This window comes from Acartia tonsa, chromosome 13, assembly GCF_053477335.1.
Source record: "Acartia tonsa isolate MP-2025a chromosome 13, ASM5347733v1, whole genome shotgun sequence".
In the NCBI taxonomy this organism is placed as follows: Eukaryota; Metazoa; Arthropoda; class Copepoda; order Calanoida; family Acartiidae; genus Acartia; species Acartia tonsa.
The window spans coordinates 7,359,678-7,382,379 of NC_137272.1; the positions used below are offsets into that span (position 1 = coordinate 7,359,678).

Below are 22,702 nucleotides of genomic sequence, written 5' to 3' on the forward strand. Positions count from 1 at the left end.
TCTTTGAAATTGACGATTTTTTGTTCATTTGTTCATGAATTAGAAAAAGTCCGGTTTTATGTGGCGCACCCTGTATAATTAGAGTAGGCCCGTCCTTACGTCCGTCCATTTCGATTGGCTCTTTTCGTTAATTTCAACAGGTTATAACTGTCCTATCGATTTAAAAATTTGTAAGGTGATTCCTATAATAGTTAGGTACGACTTAGAAAGCGCAAAAACTCTATAATTGTTACTAGAAAGTCTGCACGTCCATTTAAAACATGCTGATTTTTTACTTATTTGACAACAAATTTTTGTATTTTAAAATTATCCGATTATCTGATTCGTATTACAACAAGGTACTATGTTATAAGCAAAGCATCTCTGTACTCCAGTTCTTAAAATGTAAGTATGTTCTTAAACATGTTTTTAAGCAGTTTAGCAAAAAAATCTCTTACAATTTTGTTTAGGTTTATACTAATACTAAAATACTAAATACTAAAATAAAAAAATCTTTCCACAATTAACAAAATTGGAAGAAAATCTTTAGCTTTATCTAAAATATTGCCTAATATGGACATTTTAAAAGTTGATCAAAGAGATGCTTTGCTTTCAACATTTTACCTGAGAATAGATATCACAAAAATCATAATATAATAAAATAAATACTAAACATGTAAATGCATACTTTTTTATGATTATAGAGTTGTTACGCTTTCTAAATTCTACTTAATAGGAATCAAAATGAAAAGTTTGAATTATCTGGAACAATTCTAAAATACCTAAATTAACGAAATGAGCTAACCGTAACCGACGTACGGACGGACCATAATTACGGTAAAGCTTTGCTCTTAAAAATTGCTTAAATATGGTTAGCCCAATACGGGCATTTTGTGAATAGATATCACAAAAATGATAATATAATAAAATAAAAACTAAAAATGTAAATGCATGCTTTCTTAATTGTACCTAACTGTTACCGGAATCATGATATCTTTTACTTCGATATGTCTAAATTAACAAAAATATGTATCCATGACAGACGTTCTCCTTTAAGAAGGTTTATAGCTTTATTTTTGGAAAGTATCCTACCAACCGCCTAAAAAAAACATTTTCATCTAAATTGTTTTCTTCAAATTTATCTTTTTGTAATTAAATGGTGGTTTAACCCAGATATTCCGCCACTTCAAGTGCCCCTAGTGGCCTCTAGGAGCCAAGCTCTAGTAATGTATTTATTGCATGTATTGTGTAATGAAGGATCCCAATTGGGAATAATCTATATCAGTATATCAATATATTTACATTTAGATGCGTCATAATTTCAAATTCATTCATATACAGTTGATAGATACATACACACACACAGAGATTGAGAGAGAGGGAATGAGAGAGATAAAGGGAGAGGGAGAGAGAGAGAGAGAGAGAGAGAGAGAGAGAGAGAGAGAGAAAGAGAGTGAGAGAGAGAGAGAGTGAGAGAGAGATTGAGAGAAAGAGAAAGAGAGAGAAAGAGAGAGAGAGAGAGAGAGAGAGAGAGAGAGAGAGAAAGAGAGAGAGAGAGAAAGAGAGAGAGAGAGAGAGAGAGTGAGAGGGAATGAGAAAGAGAGAAATAAAGAGATAGAGAGAAGAAAAAAACAGTGATAGATAAAGAGAGATAAAGAGATAGAAAGATAGATAGATAGAGGGATAGAAAAAGATAGGGGGAGACAGAGAGAGAGAGAGAGAGAGAGAGATAAAAATAGATAGAAAGATAGATAGAAAGAGGGATAAAAAAAGAGAGGGGGAGACAGAGAGAGAGAGAGAGATAAAAATAGAGAGAAAGAGAGAGAGAGAGAGAGAAACAATGATGACATGATCTGTATGTAGCGAAGCTTAGAATCAAAACTAATAAAAAATACCAGAGATAACAAACATACATCCATACATTTAGATTGTAGATGATGATGATTTCAGTAGTCTATCTCATACAGCTGCCGAGTAAATAATTTTTTCCATTTAAACATAATCCGCCCCACCCCTCAACCTATGTTTATTATCCGACTAAAGGACAAAGTAAGGTGTTGTGTACATGTTCCTTTATGATCGATATCCTAAATAGTAACCAATAAAAATCATTCCGAAAAATACGTTTACGGTAAAACACAAAGTAGAGAAACTTTGCTGTTTAAAGAAAAGAGGGCGTTGAAGGGGTCATTCATAGTATTTTTTATTACTCGAGGCGGCTACCTTTTTTTTACTACCACCTCAAATAATAACCGAGAAATGACACTTTTAACAACGAGAGAAAACCCCTATTCGGAGTTTTTACAATGTAAATGCTTTTCAAAGAGCATATAATTATTAGGGCTAACAAAACTAATTATAATCTTTTAATTTTTCATTTACTATCAGCAAAAATTGTATTTAAAACGATGCGATAAATAAATATTATCACTTTTTTAATAGAACACGATCGATATCAGGAATAAGGTATAGCCAATAAGCGAAAAATACAAAATGATATTTGGGGGGAAGAAAAAAAGGTTGTCAATTCTAATAGGTGTTGCCTTCCAACGACAGCTGAAAATCACTTATAGGTTTCGTGATTGTTTTCCAAATCAATTTCATTTTTGGTATAAGCTGGATAGATATAGAAGAGCATTAAAACCAAAGATGGACGGGCATACATATAATATTACAAAGTACCATATCATAAACTACTAATTATGATTAATGCACCCAATACTTACGTCATGCATTTTAAAACCCCTTTTTAGTGACATAAAATTCAATCTCGGTGAATTGATTGCTTTGCAGAATATACTAAAAAAACAAGGATGACAATGTCTATACAAGAAAGCTTAACAAATTAAACCAATTTAGACAAACATTAACGTAAATATAGAAAAACAACGCATTTGATATTTAACATTATTAAATGTCTGAACAAAAGTCCTGTCTTAAGATGCTTTGATTTTAATATTTTGCCTTAACATCCTAGGAATCAATATTTTAAAAATTAAGTGAATAGGATAATTATGTCATATAAAAAGTGTTTGCTAAAAAAGTTTTATTTGTTTAAAATTTTAAAAATTACACTTACTTACTTTCTAGTAATGATTATAGAGTTGCTTATAGGATTCATCAAACCAATTTTGAAATTAATAGGATGATTATAACTAATATATAAATAAACTATTACTGAATTAATGATCTTTAAGCAATTTATCTTCCAATAAACAAAAACTCACTTCTGCACAAAGACATGTACATATATTCTATATTTTGATGTAATTTATGAAGCAGCTTTTAGTGCCTAATAAAAAATGACGCTATACAATGCAAATGACCAATGACCGGCCAGTAAACATTGTAATTGTCTAATGGTAAAATGTATACTGTTATATCATTGGTCATTTGTATTGTATGACGTCATTTATTTTATTAGGCACACTCGTGCTTCGTAATAAATTTATTGCGTAAATGTAGTAGGAATTACGACAAATTTTCCGCAGTTTTGTTTGGAAATCTTTCACTCCCAACATGAAGATAATACATCGTATCTAGAGTTATTAATACATACATAATCATAATAGAGTTTTTAAGAAAGGTATCTTAAAATGTTGTGTTACAATCAATGTCACAAAGACTAGAGAATCGACAATTCTCTGAGCGGATTTTCGGAGATTTTGTACAACAATGTCTATAAAATGGACGGAGCATCTCGGAAACAATTTAATATTGGAATCTTTTTCTTAGTGCGAACATACAAAGGTAAAAGAAACAACCTTGCTGTGTTTGTGTGTGTTTAGGGTTTGGGTTCGAATCTTAGCAATTCTAAAACAAAGTCTACTTTTCTATAGGAATATTTAGTAATAATAAAATGGTGCCTTTCCCCAAAGTAACTAAAGTAACTACCCCCTATTTAAAGATAAGTTGGAAATACAGGGGGGGGGGGGGGACTTATATTGGGTGTTGGGTAGTCCTGCAGGGTTTTGGCATAGATAAAAACTAACACACCCCCCCCCTCTTCATTTTACTGTTTTAAATAACAGATTGTTGGGGGTTTCAGTGCTCGACAGGCACTTTCCGTGAAAGCACAAATAATTTTTACAAAATATTGTTTACAAATTGTAGCGCAGCAATAACATGTATAAAAAGACTCCAAGTATTACATTTAGGCACTCTTTTTGGCTTTAATTAAAAAATATGCCAGTTTTAATAAATATTGCATATAATTTCTAACACTATTAACTATCGTCTAAAAATATGACCTAAAAGTTAAGAAATCATTTTAAAAGAAATTTTATTTGCTTCATTAAACAATAAAAATCTAAAAATAGTTTTTAAGTATTAAACATTTTATATTAATTTAGTTTCGTTAAATTCTTTTTTTTATATATCCTATATTAAAATATTTAATTTATATTCGTATAATGGTTCTATATCCGTTAGTACGTCCGTCAGTCCATCTGTTTAAGTAGTTTCATAAAATAAAATTAATGCTACTTATTAAAGAATATGGTTGTTTTTTTTTTGTATACATTCCCAAATTATTATTTCGAGTTTGCAATTGTTTTTAAATAAATGTTCGATTTCAGGAATATCTTACTATGAACTGAACTAAATCTAAATATATTTATGAATGCTACATTAACATATTAAAGTTTTAAGAAATTATTGATTTTCTTTTTCTTTTGTAAATATCAAGTTCTAAAAATACTTCTTTCTTTTATATTTGTTAGAATATCAAAATAACATTTAAGAAACTTTTATTTGATTAAATAAAAACTTATTAAAGTTAGATTAAAAAATCGTTTTAGAGATCAGATAGAAATTTTATCTTTATGTAAAAATAATAGGATGATTGTCTGTTTGTACCAAAGAATACGCTAACCGCTAAACCGATTTGGTTCTCCTTTAAAATGTAGCTTGAGGCTCTCATAGGTTTTGGGAAAGTGTAAAACTATTTTAGAGGAGGATACGATTGATCTCACAAGGGAAATCACCCATAGAAAAAAGGACCAATCCAACATTTCTTTTTAAAATAAAATTAAAAGTGACCCTAGAGGCCTGTAGGAGCGGGTCTGCGAGTTTTAAATAGAGTAGATGCTAAAAAACAATTTGATTTTTCATAACAATATCCCACTAAACAATGACTTTTTTAAGCTGAAGATTACAACTTAACTTCTAATGATACAAAAACTTTTATAAAAATTACTTTTTTATAATCCTTATCTAATAATCTTCTAGTACAAATTACTATTATTCTATTAGTAGGGCAGCTGAGAATAATTCTTTTTAATAGAATGAGCCTATCCTGTTATATTAAGTAATACTTTTTTTTTGTCTGAAGCTTAATATATCAATAGCTACTGAACTGCTTGAGTTCTCGTTTTTAGAAAAGCTGCACATAGGTTCCGGAATAGTTTCAGGTTAGTTTTAGGGCTCAGAAGCCGCGTGTCAATCATATTTTTTTCTGCAACCTTCTTAGCCCTTAGAATACAAAGCTCCTAGATGCTAAAAGCGCATCTGCTATTGACTATATATACAAAAGCTTGTAAATTAAGAATTTAATTACTTTCTATCCTAAGTGACAGCTGAAAAAGAGACCAATGGTTAATTTTAATTATAAATAAAATTTGCTTTAAATGATTAATAGCTGCACCCTTAGCATCTAGGAGCTCCAAATTTTTAGGAATAGGGAAAGCCTAAATATAGCCTAAAACTATCAAAAGAATCAAATCTAAAAATGGAATAGCCTAAAACCTTTTAAAACTTCAGCTACATTTGATGAACTTTGTTCTTCATATGATAGAATAACAACAGTTTTTAAAGTATAATAAAATGTTAAACCACCCAACTGGCCATAATAGATAATCATTAACATAGTTAGAATATTATAATTTAATTATATATCCTCTTCCTTATTATCCACTATCATGAAATCATCTGATTAATTTGAAACTTTCCTATAATTTGGGTCAGAGCGTCAGAGACAGTTTCTAGAAATGTCTAATTGGTCTAAAACTTTGTTTGTGGAGAGAGGGGAACATTGTAGATTAAACAAACATGTTATCATTAATTTGTTGACTTTGGGTACTTTTATCAAATTTTTATTCCTTGCTTCATGCTAGCAGTGTCCAAACTTTTCAACCAATATTGACAGACTATAGAATAGACTATTTTGTTAATTATCCTTTGAGGTTTCTGATAATTGATGATAAAAACTTATTAAGTATTTTGTTAAATAATATTATTGAAAATTTACCTATTGATATGACACCATTTTGATATTATATCATACAATACTAACGGCTACGCCCCTAGATGCCTCTAGGGGCACTTGAGGTGGGGTGGGAGGGAAATCCGACCTAACTCAACTTTACAATAAAAAATTGTGGAGGGGTCCTTTTTTTAAGGGCTATTTCTCTTTGAAGGGTAGTGATACCCTCCCCCAAAATACTTTTAAAAATTCCAAGAGCCTATAAGATGCTAAACTGTAAAGGAGAACCATATTGGTTCACCAGTTAGCAAGATCTTTCAATACAAACATAGATATATAATTACAAAATTCATATATAAGCTAAAATATACTATTTGTTGACTCATGCCTTTGGCTTCCTAGGTCCAACAAAACAGGAATTTTGCTGTAGATTTTAATTTTCCTATCAGCGGACAACTTTCAAGATACGAAATACAATAACTTATTTTGGTATGGAAATTAATCGAATTCGGAGCATTTATTGTTAGTTTGACTTTTGTAAAGTGTTTAACATTAAGTTTTCAATTTTTTATATAAAAGTATCAGGATATCTTTTTGTCTATGTGTCTGTTTGTATTTCTGTGCTTAGCGAAAGATCTCGCTAACCGCTGGAACTATATGGTTCTCCTTTCAGTGAAGATCCTTATTGGTACAAGGAAAATTTATATTTATTTTGGGGGACATTACCTCAACTCTTCCAAGATAAATATCCCTGAATAGACATACGGACAGACATAATTTTGGATATTGGAATTATAAAGTAGATTTGCCACTGTTATATGTATTAATTAAGTTCAACATTTGAGAGTAAAGTAAGTAACAAAAAATAAAAAAATATTATTTTAATTGATAATAAAAATATAAGTTTATTGATATTTTTAGTTTTTTAAGAAACTTATATTGAACAACTTTATGAATCTAATATTTTCTGGATTATATATATAAAATAGATTTCGGATAAAAATAGAATTAGGTCATTTTCCATCAGATTTGTTTCCTCTTTTTCCTTTCTGGATCAACTTAACCCCCGGGGGTCTCTCCCTTTTCAAATACAAGGGAGGGAGTGGACAATGGACTTTATAGAATATATCATATTAAAGATTATTTTATTTTTGGGTAATACTGAAAGTTAGTTGGGTGGTACAAAATAACAGTGGCAAAGCTTTTCCACCAATAATTTTAAAATATGAAGGGGTAATTTTGTCTATCAATAATTGGAGCTAAATTATCGTTCATGGTCCCAGTTCTTTATATGTTCAACCCTTTCTTATACCCGCATTCAGGGATCTAGAGAGATAAGACAATGGCCGATAAATTGATGTACATCCCTAATCTGTAGATTACTATTAGTGGTAAAACGTATAAATAACAAATAGTTATATTTTATCAAAAATTAACAGGAAAATGGTTGTGAGGGGGGGGGGGATTTGATAGTTTCAACTTATAACTGGAGATACTTCTAAGATATGTACATTTAATATTTCAAGTACAAGTTATAAAATAGTTTTTGTTGTAGTTTTTGATATTTCTAACATAAGATTTACGTAGAATAAAGAAACTTAAAGACCAACTTCAAAAACTTTTATATTTTGAAGATAACTTTTTTTCATGACTTTTTAACGATAATGACGTCTTAAATTACAATTGCGCCTATTCTAAGCATAACATATTAACACCGAAATATTATAATTTCTAAATAATTTATTTTTTCTTCAACTAATTGTTTCGCTTTAGCCTTTAGGGGACGGAGGGAAATGTCTAGAAAATGGCCTAAAACTTTCCCAATACATTTATGTAGCTTTCTTGAAAAGTATATTTGGACCCGCATTAGATCATTTCTCTATATACTAACGGATACGCCTCTGATACCTTTAGGGGTAATTTCTTCCCAAAATAGTTAAAAACCTCTCCTAGACCCATAAGAAGTTTCACTGTAAAGGGAAACCGAAGATTTATATGACATCTAGTCTACACATTGTTTTGTCCGTCAGAAATGCTTCATAAATACAAAAAAAAAAAATAATTTTAAAAGATTTCATGCTTTTTATTAGCCTAATCTTTGTTGTTAGTTTTTTTTGTGCTTAGCTACTTATGGATGTTGTTATTCTGGTTTTCATTAAATTTTCTTAATATAATTTTGTTTTAGAATGAAGATTTACCTTGTGTTATGTATGGTTCTCGTGTCACTTGCCTCATCTGCATACCTTCCAAAGTCCAGCGTGGATCAATACAGGTAAGCTTTACCCGTGTCATGTGGCCGCCAGTAATTTTAAGCATAAGTTTAGTCAAGGCTGCATTTGGCTGCTTCGCTAATATGAAACAGCTTTAAACCAGATATGGGGGGGGGGATAGTAAATGAAAAAAAAATGGTTTTTCGAAAATGGTTGGCTATTTTTATCGCTAGCGGCTGCGCTCCTAGCATCTAATGGCTTTGTATTCAATGGGGTAAGAAGGAGTCAAACCAAAGACTTATATATCCCATTACAAACGCCTTAAAAACACCCAGCCTCAAAATCGAAAATTCAATTGTTTGAAGCTTTACAAAATGTCTCAAAAGATCAGCCGTATGACGTCATAAAAAAGAAGAATGAAAGGAGAAGTGGGAAAGGAAACACCTAAAAAAGATCGATTTAAAGGTACTTTTATGACATCACGGATGATTTTTTGAGACACTTTACATATACCAATCTGTTTAGTGTTTTTTTTTTAATTTTCAGCTTCATAAATAACCTGACTATTTCATATAATAGGACTAGTGGTTTCCCCCATAGCCTCTAAGATAAAGGTGCCTTCATTTTCCAATCCGCAACCGTAATTATTTATATACTTTTCCATCGCCATCAAGTAAACAGCCGCAGCTGCAGCTGAGCCGCAATTATTTTGGATGTTAATCTTAACTAAGATATCAAATATATAATTATTTTCTTTTAGGGATTTGGAAGAGAGAAGAGAACTCTCCTTGGCTGACATTGAGGTAATTTTTTTCATATATTTTTGTAATAATGTACTAAAACCATTGTTTGTTCTTTTGGGGATAGATTCTACCCTGCAATCCAAAAAAGTAGTAAAGGTTGCTTTCCCTCAAAGTGCAATCAAGCACTAAACCCCCCATTCTTAATTTGACAAGAAGGGGACGGGGTTCTATTCCTACATGGCTCTCCTTACCTTTACTTTTAAATTGTCATAATAATGTTATAACACATTTATAATAGAAGGAAAAATGCTAAATACTAATTCCAGAGATAATGAAATGCAAACAGGAAAAATGCACCACAAAACATGGGATTATCCTTTATATTCAGCTGAACACATTGAATAATTTGAATGTCTTTTTTATTTGTGTATAATAAGTAACAGGATGTTTTTCTGTCTGTCTGTTAGTACCTCGCTAACCGCTGAACCGATATGGTTCTCCTTTACAGGGTAGCTTCTCATAGGTCCTGGCAAAGTTTATAACTATTTTGGGCGAGGGTCAGCCACCCTCCCAAGAGAAAAAATCACCCCCCAATATTTAAAAAAAAAATATTTAGAATTCCCCTAGAGGCATCTAGGGGCGTAGCCGCTAGTACTAATAAAATTGCAGGTACTATTAAAATTATTTTATTTTTTCAGGAGTTGTACAACTATCTATTGTTTAGCAGAAATAGAAGGTCTGAATCCTCAGAAACAACTGATTCCAGATTCAATAGAGTGTAAGTTTTATAAAAAATACTTGTGTGGAACTATATATCATGTTATACACAGCTTTCCTCTGATATAAAAATGAGAAATGAAAGATTGAAACAAATTTTGTTGGCAACGATATTATATTCGTAGAAAATTGTGTGTACTACTGTGCTATATATACAGGCAGAAATACAGACACATATAGAGTAGCTGCACAACAAACCAAATTTCTCACTGATTTTATTTAAATTTCAGATATCGTGGAAACAAACCCCTGTTCCTCTCCAACCATGCTGATGCCGTTCTCAGAGGCCTCGGCTAATTCTACACATCCTACTCTAGTGGGGGGGATGGGGGAGAGGATGAAGGGTCATAACCTGTGACCTTTCCTTTTCCCCGGGGGGAGGGGGGGTTGTACAATGGGGGTGTAAACTGGAGACCTGAGCGCCCAGCATAGAGCCATGGAGAGCCCCATTATTATAACTGATAGATATCTATATATATAAACCTTAACCAGAACTCTACTTGTGACTTGGGCTATATATTAAACATGTATTTTTCAAACAAAAAATATTATTTTTGTGCTTCAACTATAATGCAATGTATAATATGTTTTATTTCAATATTTATCTTTAATCTATGAAATAACACATCAATCTAAAATTATTCTTTTTTTTTAGGCAGAAATTTTTATTTTAAAGTCTTGAAATAATCAAATTATTGTAATAGTATTAATACAAATATTTTATCCCGACCAAAGAAAGATGTATTAGTGGGAGAGTTTTTATTTCTATTTTCATTTTATATTTTATTTAACACGGACTAGCAAGAAAATGCGCCAAGTAAAACAAAAAAAATCTTCGAATTTCAAATTATTTGCTTTGGCGCATTTTCTTGCTAGTCCTTGTTCATCCTGCCTTGTGCCTGGGGGAGAAATGTCCGTGTTAATCTCATCCTGCTGCTTTATGCTTTAGCAACACAGTTTTCTCATCTTATACTAACTACTCCATGTTAATTTATTAATTGATTGATTGATTAATTTGCCGCGTTGTTGCGCTCCGTTTGTGTGAGGATGTGGTATTTATCATTGCTTAAACTATGATTAAATATATTATAATAAAGAAAACTTTTGCCTTATTCTGTTTTTCTATGTTTTTAGAAGCTTGCTGGTATAATTTAAACCTTGTAACTTTAGAATAAGACAATGCCCAAGAGTTTTAGTACATCTCCAATACTGATAAACAAAAATATCCTTTTTGTACATTTTTGGTTGAAAAGTTTAGACAGTGCTAGTCTGGAACCATCCGCTTATAAAATTTTCAGTACTAATTTTCTATATCCCACTTATTCATCGCAATCTTATAATATATAAAAAAAGTTATTAAAAAGTAAACATACGGAATTTCTGATTATGTTTATAGAGTTGCTACGCTTTCTAAATCGTATCTAACTGTTACAGGAATCACCAAGTTAAGTTTGAAATTAATAGGACAATTATAACATGCATAAATTTAAATTAAGATCTATCCGTTCTATACATACTTAATGACTATATTTATAGAAAAGCTACGCTTCAAAAAATAGAATTACTACAAAGAGAAAAGTAGGTTGGCTGGATGATTAACCTTTCACCGCCCCCTCTACAACTAAATTGTGTTCATAAGTTACGCAGCATTGTAAAAGTAAGTGGGGTTTCCTTCCTCTATAATATAAAGTAGTAATTTCTTATACGTCCAGGGAAGGTTTTTAACTATTTTTGAGGAAAGTATCTTCACCCTCCCAATAAAAGATGACCCCCCCTCAAAAAAAAATATTAAAATTTTCTTTAAAATTCAAATTGAAAAAAAGTGGGTTGACTTTTCCTCCTTCTGCCTTCAATGCTCCTAGAGGCTTCTAGGGGGGGGGGGGGGCAGCTGCTAGTATCATATAAAGTAGTAAGCTTTTTTTGTCTGTAGCGAAGGATCTCGCTAACCGCTGGACTGATATGATTCTCCTTTCCATTGAAGCTTACTATACGCCCACTATTAACTATTTTTGGGGAAGGTATCTTCACCCTCCCGATAAAAGATGACCCCCCCCCCACTACAAAAAAATAATAAAAAATTCCATTTTTCTTTTTTAAAGTCAAATTGAAAATGGGGGGTCGCTTTTCCTCCTTCTTCCTTCAATGCCCCTAGAGGCTTCTATGGGCGTTGCCGCTAGTATCATATAAAGTAACTAGTAAGCTTGTTTTGTCTGTAATGAAGGATTTCGCTAACCACTGAACCTATATGGTTCTACTCGACAGGATATCTTTACCCTCACAACAAAAATCACCAAACACCCCAAAAAAAATTTTTAAATTCAAATTGAAAAAAAGGGTGAGGGTCTATTACCTCCCTCTGACCTTAAGTGCCCCTAGAGGCTTCTAAAGCGGTAGACGCTAAAAATATACAAAGTAGTAAGGTTTTTTTCTGATGCTTAAGATTTCAATAGCTCCTTTTTAGGGAAACTTCACATGTGTCAAAGTATGGATTTGGGCTACTATATTTTAATATCTAACCTTGAGATGTTTTTTATGCTTTTTCTGTCCTTACAGAGTCAAGTACTTATAGAAAAGAAACAAGATGTCAGTCTGTATTTAGCTGGAGATCTCGGTAACCACTGGACCGATATGGTTATATAAAGCTTCTTATACAGCATGACCCTCAAAAAAGTATTTTTAAGCATCTGCAGCCCTTATTTCTCAATGAATTATAAAAAAAATGCATATGTCCTTGTTCTCCATAGTATTCCACATAAGTAGATATAAAAATATTTTTTTTACCTCCATTAACACCGGAGATTTTTAGAGCTAAAGTTTTGAAAAAGTGACTGAGAAAAAGAATTTTTTTTTGTTTCTCATAATTTTTGGATGGTTATATTATGTTTTTCTGGCAACTGAATAATGAGACACAAAGAAAAACAAGTTAACTAATTATTTATTTTTTATTCCACCAAAAAATATAAATTTTTAATGGCAAAAAATACTACTGAATGAATTGATTATTTGCAAATTTTAGGTTATTTATTAACCCTTATTTGAGAAAAGGATTGATTATGACAGTTGCTCCGCCTACTTTTCTGACATCTCAATAATTTAATAGGGGGTTAATTAAGCTTTTTAGACAAAAAAATCATTATGTTTTAATTTTATTTTCTTCATAACTTTTTTGTTATTAAAGTTAGGATTGTGATACAAAAACAATTTTCCTGCTATATTCATAAAGATTTATTTGGTTTTTTAATCTTAAAAAATTTTGCCTAATAAGTAAGTTTTTCAAAATATCATTAAACTAAAAAGACTCAAAAAATATGTGTAAAAAAATGCTTTTTACTCAAAAACTAAATTTTTTATTTCATTTTTGTATAAAGTTTCTGCTAGTAACAAAAATAAAAGAATTTCTACCTTAATTTTGCTAAAAAAGTCGTTTCATGTTAAAAGTTACTTTTTCCTCAGTCACTTTTTCAAAACTTTAGCTCTAAAAATCTCCGGTGTTAATGGAGATAAAAAAAATATTTTTATATCTACTTATGTGGAATACTATGGAGAACAAGGACATATGCATTTTTTTATAATTCATTGAGAAATAAGGGCTGCAGATGCTTAAAAATACTTTTTTGAGGGTCATGCTGTAGGTCTAAAACAGGTTTATAACTTTTTTGGGAAAGTAAAGGTTGACTAACCACTTTGCCCTCAAAAACCCCTAGAGCTAACACGGAACCTTCAAAGCCAATGCATAGTAATTGACTTACAGACAATACTAAGGACGAACATACATAACATAACCATAGATATAAAGTGTATGCGCTACTAATAACCATTAATTATAATCTGACATTCATTTACAATTACCCAATTAGTAGCAAGAATAGTTAATATAATTACTAATTATTTTGCTTACTATTTATGTCTTCTTTTGTTTGTGTGCATTATTCCTTAATTGATAATTATAATTAGGTCTTAAGTAGTTGTATTATGCCCTTATGAAATATTATATATTGGCGGTTACGCCCCCAAAGACCTCTTTGTTGGCACTTGAAGTAGGGGGGGGGGGGAGGAAGTAATCTCCCCATCTATATTCTAGGGTTTTTTCTTGAAGAAAGGTGGTATCCTCAATTAAAATAGTAAAAAAGCTGCCCAGGACCAATGCAAAGGAGAACAATATCGGTTCAGCAGTTAGAGATATCCTTCTTTAAAGACAGACCCTACAACCTTCCCTACATTTAAATGGAATATTCATTAATTAATATGTGTAATATATATAAGTTTTGTGTTTCTATTTTAAGAAAATAGATTGTTCTATTTCTTGCACAATTGGTGACAAAATGACTCAATAAGAAAAGTTAATTTGATATTGGATCTATTTTTTCTTTAAAGCATTGGCGAACATAGGGGGGTGGAATGGGGGTTGGATTGGCTAAAATCCTCTACCCTCCACAAGAATTTTTTTTTCCTAATTAAATGCTTATTTCCTTCATTCCCCCCCCCCCCCAAAATAAAAAAAAACATTAGGAAAGAAGTGAAAATTTCAAATGTGGGGAAAAATTCATGTCTTCCCTGCCCCCCCCCCCCCCCACCAACTGTTAAAATTATGGCCACGCCCTTACTTTTGTTCCTAGTATTGTAATTGAAACAATTGTAAAAATAAATAGAATCAATACAGTTTAATGGTTTTTCTGTAAGTCACTGATGTCATACATAAATTTAATGAAAAGGTTATATAGGAAATTAATATTCTTGAAATATCAGTACTATGTACCATAAAATATGGAAACTCTAATGTAGGAATTTGGTTTTATTAGAGAAACTCCCGTAGCTGGACAAAGTGTCCCAAAAATCAGCCATATGATGTCATAAAAATGAGGGAGATGAGAAGGGAAGTGGGAAAGAAAACCTTTAAAAAAGAGATTGATAATCCCTCGTTTTTATGAAGTCACAAGGCTGATTTTTTGAGACATTTTGTCCAGCTATTTAAATTTGTATACATTTTCATATAGGACAGAACTTCTGATAAATATTTAATCAAACTATTCGAGCAGTCTTAGAACTGTTATTTTTTAAAATTCTTTTAGATTTAATAAATGTAATTTTAAAGGTTTGACTAACAATTAGTAACTTTTGATAATGTGTTACTTTTTTTTTTTTTTTTTAACAATTAATTGTACTTGACATTTAGCCTTGATAACAAAGTTACCCCAAAGTTCAATTCAAGTTCTATAATTAGGGTCGGTCCGTCCGTCCGTACGTCTGTAACAGATAGCTTTTTTCATTAATTTAGGCATGTTAGAATTGTCCTATCAATTTCAAACTTTGCATGGTGATTCTTGTAGTAGTTAGGTACGATTTAGAAAGCGTAGCAACTCTATAATCATTACCAGAATGTCCGTACGTCCATTTTAAACATGTTGATTTTTTTTACTTTTGTAACAACAAATTTTTATGTGATCTAATTATCTCATTGATCTAATTTTTCGTATACTGATTCCTGGGACAACAAACTACAATATTATACGCGAAGCAACTCTCTAATCAAGTCCTAAAAATGTAGGTATGTCCATAAACATTAACCTGTATCAAGCAGTTTTTCAACAAATTTACTTATAATTTTGCTTCGACTCTCAAACATTTTTATTCTACTTATTCAGTTCTGACAAAATACAAGTGATAATGTCCGTTTGTCTTACCGTTTCAGTGCTTCGCTTTTATGGATGTTGTCATCCTTGTTTTCAATTATAATCAGGAGGAAGGGACATTGGACTATAGATAAAATTGATAACCAAAGTTTTATTACCAAGGTATCTTATTCGTTAGCCCAAAACTTTTGGTATTTATGTTTAATTTTTTTGGTTAATTCTAAAAAAATGTGTCAAAAAGTTCTTAAACTAAAATTTTAATCTGTGAAAGAGGTAGTGTTGTTTATCATCATTGGGGAATAGGGATGTATTCCATTAATTCCCTGATTTATAGCTAACTTTGTTCGTCGTAAATACTTTTATACATACTAGTGGCTTCGCCCCTAGCCTCTAGGGGCTTTGCCCCAAAAGGTATAATTACATCTTCTAACTTACCCAGCAGAACGGATCACAAATTTTCGCACCTACCCAGCAGGAAAACATTTTGCGATTAAATTCGCAAATTTCGTAAAATTCGCAAATTTCGTAAAATTCTTAAAATTCTTAAAATTCATAAAATTCGTAAATTTTGTAAAAAAAAAAATGGGGGGGGATTTTTTTTGTTTTTGGGGGGGTTGGGGGTGTCCCACCCCCCCAAGAAAATAGCTTAAAACCACCGCAGGACCAATAGGTATATACCCTGAAGAGTAGAATCCGATTGGTTCAGTCAGTGGTTACTGAGATCTTAAGCTTCAGACGGACGGACGGACGGACGGACAGACAGACAGACATCGTTCTACTTTGTATTATAGATAAGAATGTTATTTTGCTCAAGTCTATATTGATATTATTCAATTATGTTTATGTGTATTCCTACTTGTATATATTGTCAGCCTTGTTTAAACATTTTTCCATATGAAATACAGAAAATGAAACAACAAACTAAAATCATGAATTTAAGCAAACAATACTTGCAAGCAAAAGTTGGTCTAAAATTAAGCATCCCGTATTTTCATATGTTGCTTTTTTTCAAAGAAATTGTGCTAAAATCTCTATCAAGGATAAAAGGATAAGTTATTAGAAGCTAAATTATTTTTCTGTTTTTAGTCGGAGAGAGGGATAATGGGCTGTTTATTACACTAGTCCGAAAAGTTTTATTATAACGTTTTCTTATTCGCTTAACATTACGCTTAACAACTTTGGAGACTTAAGTGAATTTTGATTGGTTGATTCATTAAGTTGAGTGTTCAAACGTTTCAACCCCTAATTTTAATCCACAGAAGGGGTAATATTGAGTATCATCATTAGGGATGTACATAAATTTATTGGCCATTGTCTTACCCCTTTAGATCCCTGTTTTTTAGTAGCTTTAAAAAAATCCTACTTAGTTTAGAAATAGATAAGGTATACATTATTTTCTATCCCTTCACCCTGTATCTATCATTATCTATCCCTTTTCCCTGCATACATAGATAATGGATGTGCTAAATTTTAATTTCCAAATGTGTACGCAGTTTCCGCGGTGTTTCCTAATCTTTTATCAATATTTACTACTAGCTAAAAAAAGCTTCAAACTTCCCAACTTTCAAAATTTTAAACATACAAACGATTTATACATTCAAAACTTTCATTTTAATTTTTTTTTTGAAGTTTGAGGCTTTTTTAGCTAGTAGTAAATATTGAGATAGGATGAGGAAACACCGCAGAAACTGCATACACTTTTGAAAATTAAAGTTTAGCACATCAGAGCTGGATCTTTAAATCATTTCAATGGTGCGCCAAATCGGGATGAGCCAACTTTCCACCAATGAGAGCACAGCATTTTACGAAATGCCGCGCTGTGATTGGCTGAAATTCGGCGCACCCCGATTTGGCGCACCATTGAAATGATTTAAAGATCCAGCTCAGATAATGTATCTATCAAATATTTTTGTCAGAGTGCATTCATTTCTGCAAAAATTTCAACACGTTTGCTATTCGTTAATTTAGGATACTAATATAGTCCTTAGATACTGGTCAATACATTACTTCATGGGCAGGGAGAGGGTATTGGTATCAGCCAGCTGGGGGAAACAATTTTAATAGGATTGGCAAGAATTTTTCTCAATGTTCACAAATCAAATCATCAGAACCGCATAAAATTATGACAACAATTAAAACTCAATATAACTCAGAATAAAGAAAAGGGGGATGCAGTTATTACTTATTTTCTGTAAAGGTGTGTATTTAACTTTAAAACAGGAGTAGAACGCTAAAATTTGTCTTGGATGTTGGAACTGTAAAGTAAAGGTGTCGATACCGCTGCTGTATAAGTCTTGCCCCGCTATTTTTTATGCAAATAGAAAACATCCAGGTATAAGGTATAATCAATAAGTGAAAGAAATCTTAACCCTTACAGATTGGGCCCCAATCCCACCTTAATAGATCGGGGGAGGGGGGGGGGGGGCTAATTTAGCCCCCCCCCCTCTATCTGGGCTCCTGTAAAAGATAGAGACGTAAATTTTTTTTTGGTGGTTCATGTGTTTTTTTAGAGAAAATTACTTTTTCTAGTCATAGCGGTAGGACCGCTCCTTAGCCGCTTTAATTTTGTTGTTGATATAATATGAAAAAAAATGAATATAATAATATGCGGATGTGAATGAACACCATATGAGTGGCCACAATTTTAACCAAGGGGAAAATCTTGTTTAAAATTCTGACAAGTTTTATGTGTCAGGTTGCTAAATATCTTTCAAATAACTTTGATAATTGCTTTATTGATGCCGTAGCAGCAAAAAGTACCAAATTTGGTAATGAGCCCAGACGCTAGATTATTATAAACAAATAAGAATAAAACCTTGTCTCATGTTGGTGCAGCGCGACCGCGGAATCCTGCGGACACGTATGGTGAAACCATGTTCAAATTTTAAAAAAGCTACACTTCTAAATTCCAAACAACAGTAGGTCAATATATTAGCAAGTTTGTTGAAGAAAGTACATTGATAAATATATAGATTATGATAGTTTACAGTGACTATAAACTTAGGGTTGGGGACCAGTTCTGCAGTCCTGTTTATCCCAATAATTACACAAGTTAGGATAAGATAAACAGGATACATGGCAGATTCATTTCCTTTTGTATTTTTGAAAGGAATCCTGGGGTACATTTACACAACAGATTAATAAACATTATTTTCAGATATTACACATTTGTAACAAGGAGTATAACAGTTGGAAGGAGTGTGGCCAACCTATTCGTGTCTGTCTACTGCATTGGCATCAAAACACCCTTTTTATATTAGAAAAGAATGCAACCCGACAAAGAAACCCAGTCATATGTTGGCATCAACCCTTCCTTTTCTCATTTTCCTGAAAAGAAAGTGAAATTTTGATTTGTGCATCTTTTCTTAGAAATCCTGCAACTCTTGAAATCTTTGGCGAACAAAACTTTTGGTTGCTTTTCAAACCAGGAATTTATAGAAAAAAAGGATGACATCATCCATAAAAGCGTAGCTCTGAAACAGGAGGACAAACGAACATTTAAATTTTAAGAGTGTCAGAACTGAATAAGCAAAATAATAATGTATAAGTCGAAACAAAATTGTAAGTACATTTGTTGCAAAACTGCTTAAATACTGTATACTGTTTAAGAACATAGTTACTTTTTTTAGGCTTTGATTATAACATTAAACCTTGTTGTACTGGTAATCTGTATTACATGAATTATAAATAATTGTCTCGTATAAACATGTAAAATAAAGAAAATGCCTCAAAAGTTTTGAACCAACGTACAATCTGGCAAAGATATATGTATAAACTGTAAGGTTATCATTTAGAAACAAACTCTGATTTTACACATAGTTCTTCGAAAGCAAGGATATTTGGATGCAAAACTTCTCTTAATTCAGCTTATATAGTTTAAATATTGAAGGATAATAGTTATTTCTCGCATCGTATTATAAACGGCTTTCCGCGGATATAAAATGTTCAATTATAAGATTAAAACCAGTTTTTTTAAGCCCCGAGATGGGCTAAAAAAACTGGTTTTAATTCTATGATTGTAAATTTTTATATTCGTAGAAATCTGGATATAATGCGATGCTAGACATAGTTTTTTCGTATGGATGAGAACCGGTTCCTATCCACCGGATTCGAATAAATACGAGAAAGTTTATTTATTTAATTATCCCTCAAATGCTCTGTTGAGCACCGAAAGTCCTAAAAAAAAGTAAATTAAGGAAGTTAATTTTTGTTTGTTTTTTTATTACTTAAGTTGACGAAGACCAAACTGCATTACTTTTGCACCACTTTTGACGTTATATTCTCCATCTCTTTTTTAGCGGTTTTCTTTCCCACTTCTCCTCTCATCTTCCACAATTTATGACGTCAAAGGAATCAAAAGTAATGCAGTTTGATCTTCGTCCTTAAGTTCATGTTAGTGTTTGAGTATTGGGTATTGAGGTAATGACTGCCTGCAGGGGTTAGAAAAGACATAGGAAAAGCTACCCCCGGTTTTTTTCTTCTAAAAATGCCTTTGGTAACTAAGAAATAAGAGTGAACAAAAAGGTTGTATAATCATATCTAAAATTAAAGTTTTGTACATAGACATATATAGTAAACTGGTATTCATAGTGAGTGAGCTGTGTATTACACTAGTTCCCAAAGTTTTATAATGACATTTTCTTATTCGTTGGCTGAACAACTATAGGGGACTTTTACTATTAAACTTAAATTGGTTGGTAAATCAAGGTGAGTGTAACTTATAGCAATCTGCAGATGGGGTAATTTTGTGTATCATCATTGGGGATGTGCATCAATTTATCGGACATTGTTTAACCCACCAAATCCCTGGTTATTCAAGACAACTCAGGTATCTTAAGGGATAAGACAATGGGCGATAAATTGATATATAACCCCATTCGTGATAAATTTAATTACCTCTCTTCAAGATAACTCTATCTTCTATGAGAGACATATAACCATGGTATGCAAGAATCTCTTACAATATCCACGTATTCTAAAGCCATTATCAAATATGCAATTTAAAGAAATGAAAATTTGAGGTAAAGATGAGATGGTAAGATAACATTTTCTCTAAATTTTTCTGCAATCTTTTTAAGCTCGCAACGCGTGTTCTGTAAAGCAATGTCTCCATCACTCTTTAACTAGATTACTAAATATGTAATGCGGTAAATTCTTTGCTAAATACAAATCTAGTGCCCTTTAAATTATTTCTGGGCAGGTTTTAGGCTACTGGGTTTTAAATACTAGTTCAGTGTAATTAAGTTTTGAGTACATTTATTGTTTTTTCTTTGTTGATTGGAAGGGGAGTGGGGTTGTAAAATCTAATACATTCTGAAAACTTTTTGAGGGGGAAGTTTAGTAATACTTTACCCTTTTAAAAAATGTTACTAAACAATCGCAGGCTGTTTGATAATTTGATTTAAGATAACAAAGTATTCAAGAAACTCACTACCTCCTACTCCACTACTAGTTAGGTTAGGTAAAGTTTTATTAATGAAAGTTCATTATAGTTTTGTTATGTTAGGTTAGCATTTACAGCGTATTCCCCCATAGTAGGAAAACACTATACATATTTTAAGTCAGGAATTCAACAAAAGACTTACATACATTTAAGTTTTCAAAGCTCTATATTCAACAGATTCTCATTTATAGCAAGTATAGTCAAATTCATTACCCCCTCTCTCTACATTAAAAAAAACAAAAAACAGGGGACTTAAGGGATAAGACATATGAAAATACCCCTTTAGTAGATTAATTGGTTGGATAGTTTGGAACAATCCATTAATCTTTGGGTACCAGTGTAATTTACAGTTCAATGTTTCCTTCCTTTCTAAAAAAAACTTTAAATCATTTTGACTATTTTTGACTATAAAATAAGAGGTTGGGTCTATACCTGGGGTGCCCTAACACTGCGGGGTGACCCCATACTCAATATAACCTATCCCAACATATCCTAAAGTAATAAACCATCAAAAATCAAGCACCCCCTTCCTAAAATAAGATTTAAACTGATCTAAAGTAATGAACAAAAAATACCCCCCCTCCCCCACTTATTATATACGTGAAAATTTGGGGCTGGGGGTTCTGTGCTCCTGAAGGCATTTTGAGGGAAAACGCCCTATATTCTTATTCCTACATATGATGTAGTTTTATTCAATTGTAAATTTTATGCAACCTCCTTTCCACAATTGATTATGATATTAGATTACCAATTTTACAATTTTTTATAATCATTGACCTGAAACGGAGCTTTTACTCAACAATATTTTTTGACCATTATCTTACCTATAGAATACCATTCCTGTGGGGCTTTTCTTATCACTACTTGACATAAACAAACCTAAAAACAGGGCTTCGCTGAAAAAACTTACAATATGATAATAAAATTAAACTTTAAAGAAATAGAGTTTCAGCGCTTTCAAATTTGGTCAATTTATTTTAGTTTAGAAAGTTGCGGCTTTAAATTAATTAAACAAATTAAGGTTCCAAAAAGACCCCCTCCCCTCCCCATTAGAAAAAATTCTTTTTATGTTTTCTTTTATGTTGGGTTAGGTTGGGCTAGGTTATGAGTTTAAGGTATCACCACATGATCAGGGCATCACGCAGGATTTATGCATGAGGAATTTCCCATAAATGGGATATTAGAGCAAAGCAAAGTACTAATTTGAATAATGATACTCTAATTAATTTCTTTCATCTTCCGCCTTATGATCAAAGATTTGTATAACTATAGTTTAATAATCACTTTTAGAAATGCTTTAAATTTGAACCAACCAATCAAAATTCTTGTAAAACCTTGGTTCCCAGTGTAATTTACAGTCCAATGTCCCCTCTCTATATACTAAAAGGGTATCTTCGCAGCCTTAACAAAAATACATGAAAAAACATACTCTAACCAATAGGGACCATTATGTTTGTTCTCTGAAAAGAAGATTACAACTATTCTGTAAGTCCATGAACGGAAGGACTGACAGACATATAATTCTATTTTGTGCTATTAATAATAATTAATTTTTTAATAACTACAATTTTTTATGGATATTAAATAGATATATCTTAAAGTTTTTTTTTGCAGTATAGTACAGTTAGGGAGTTGAATCAATTTTTATAGAAGCAGAAATATAATCTATGATTATGGTTTGGACCCTCTAAAACTGTAATCTACCTTTCCACTTTCCC

General features: G+C 31.8%; 1 long non-coding RNA gene across 1 annotated transcript; it reads left to right on the forward strand.

The window, feature by feature from the left end:
- The first annotated feature begins 3,662 nt into the window (after window positions 1-3,662).
- LOC145304285 (uncharacterized) lies at window positions 3,663-11,012 on the forward strand. The gene is made up of 5 exons (XR_013874050.1): window positions 3,663-3,729; window positions 8,367-8,453; window positions 9,152-9,194; window positions 9,833-9,912; window positions 10,142-11,012. It is a non-coding gene; the product is annotated as an uncharacterized LOC145304285 (long non-coding RNA).
- The last annotated feature ends 11,690 nt before the right edge of the window (window positions 11,013-22,702 follow it).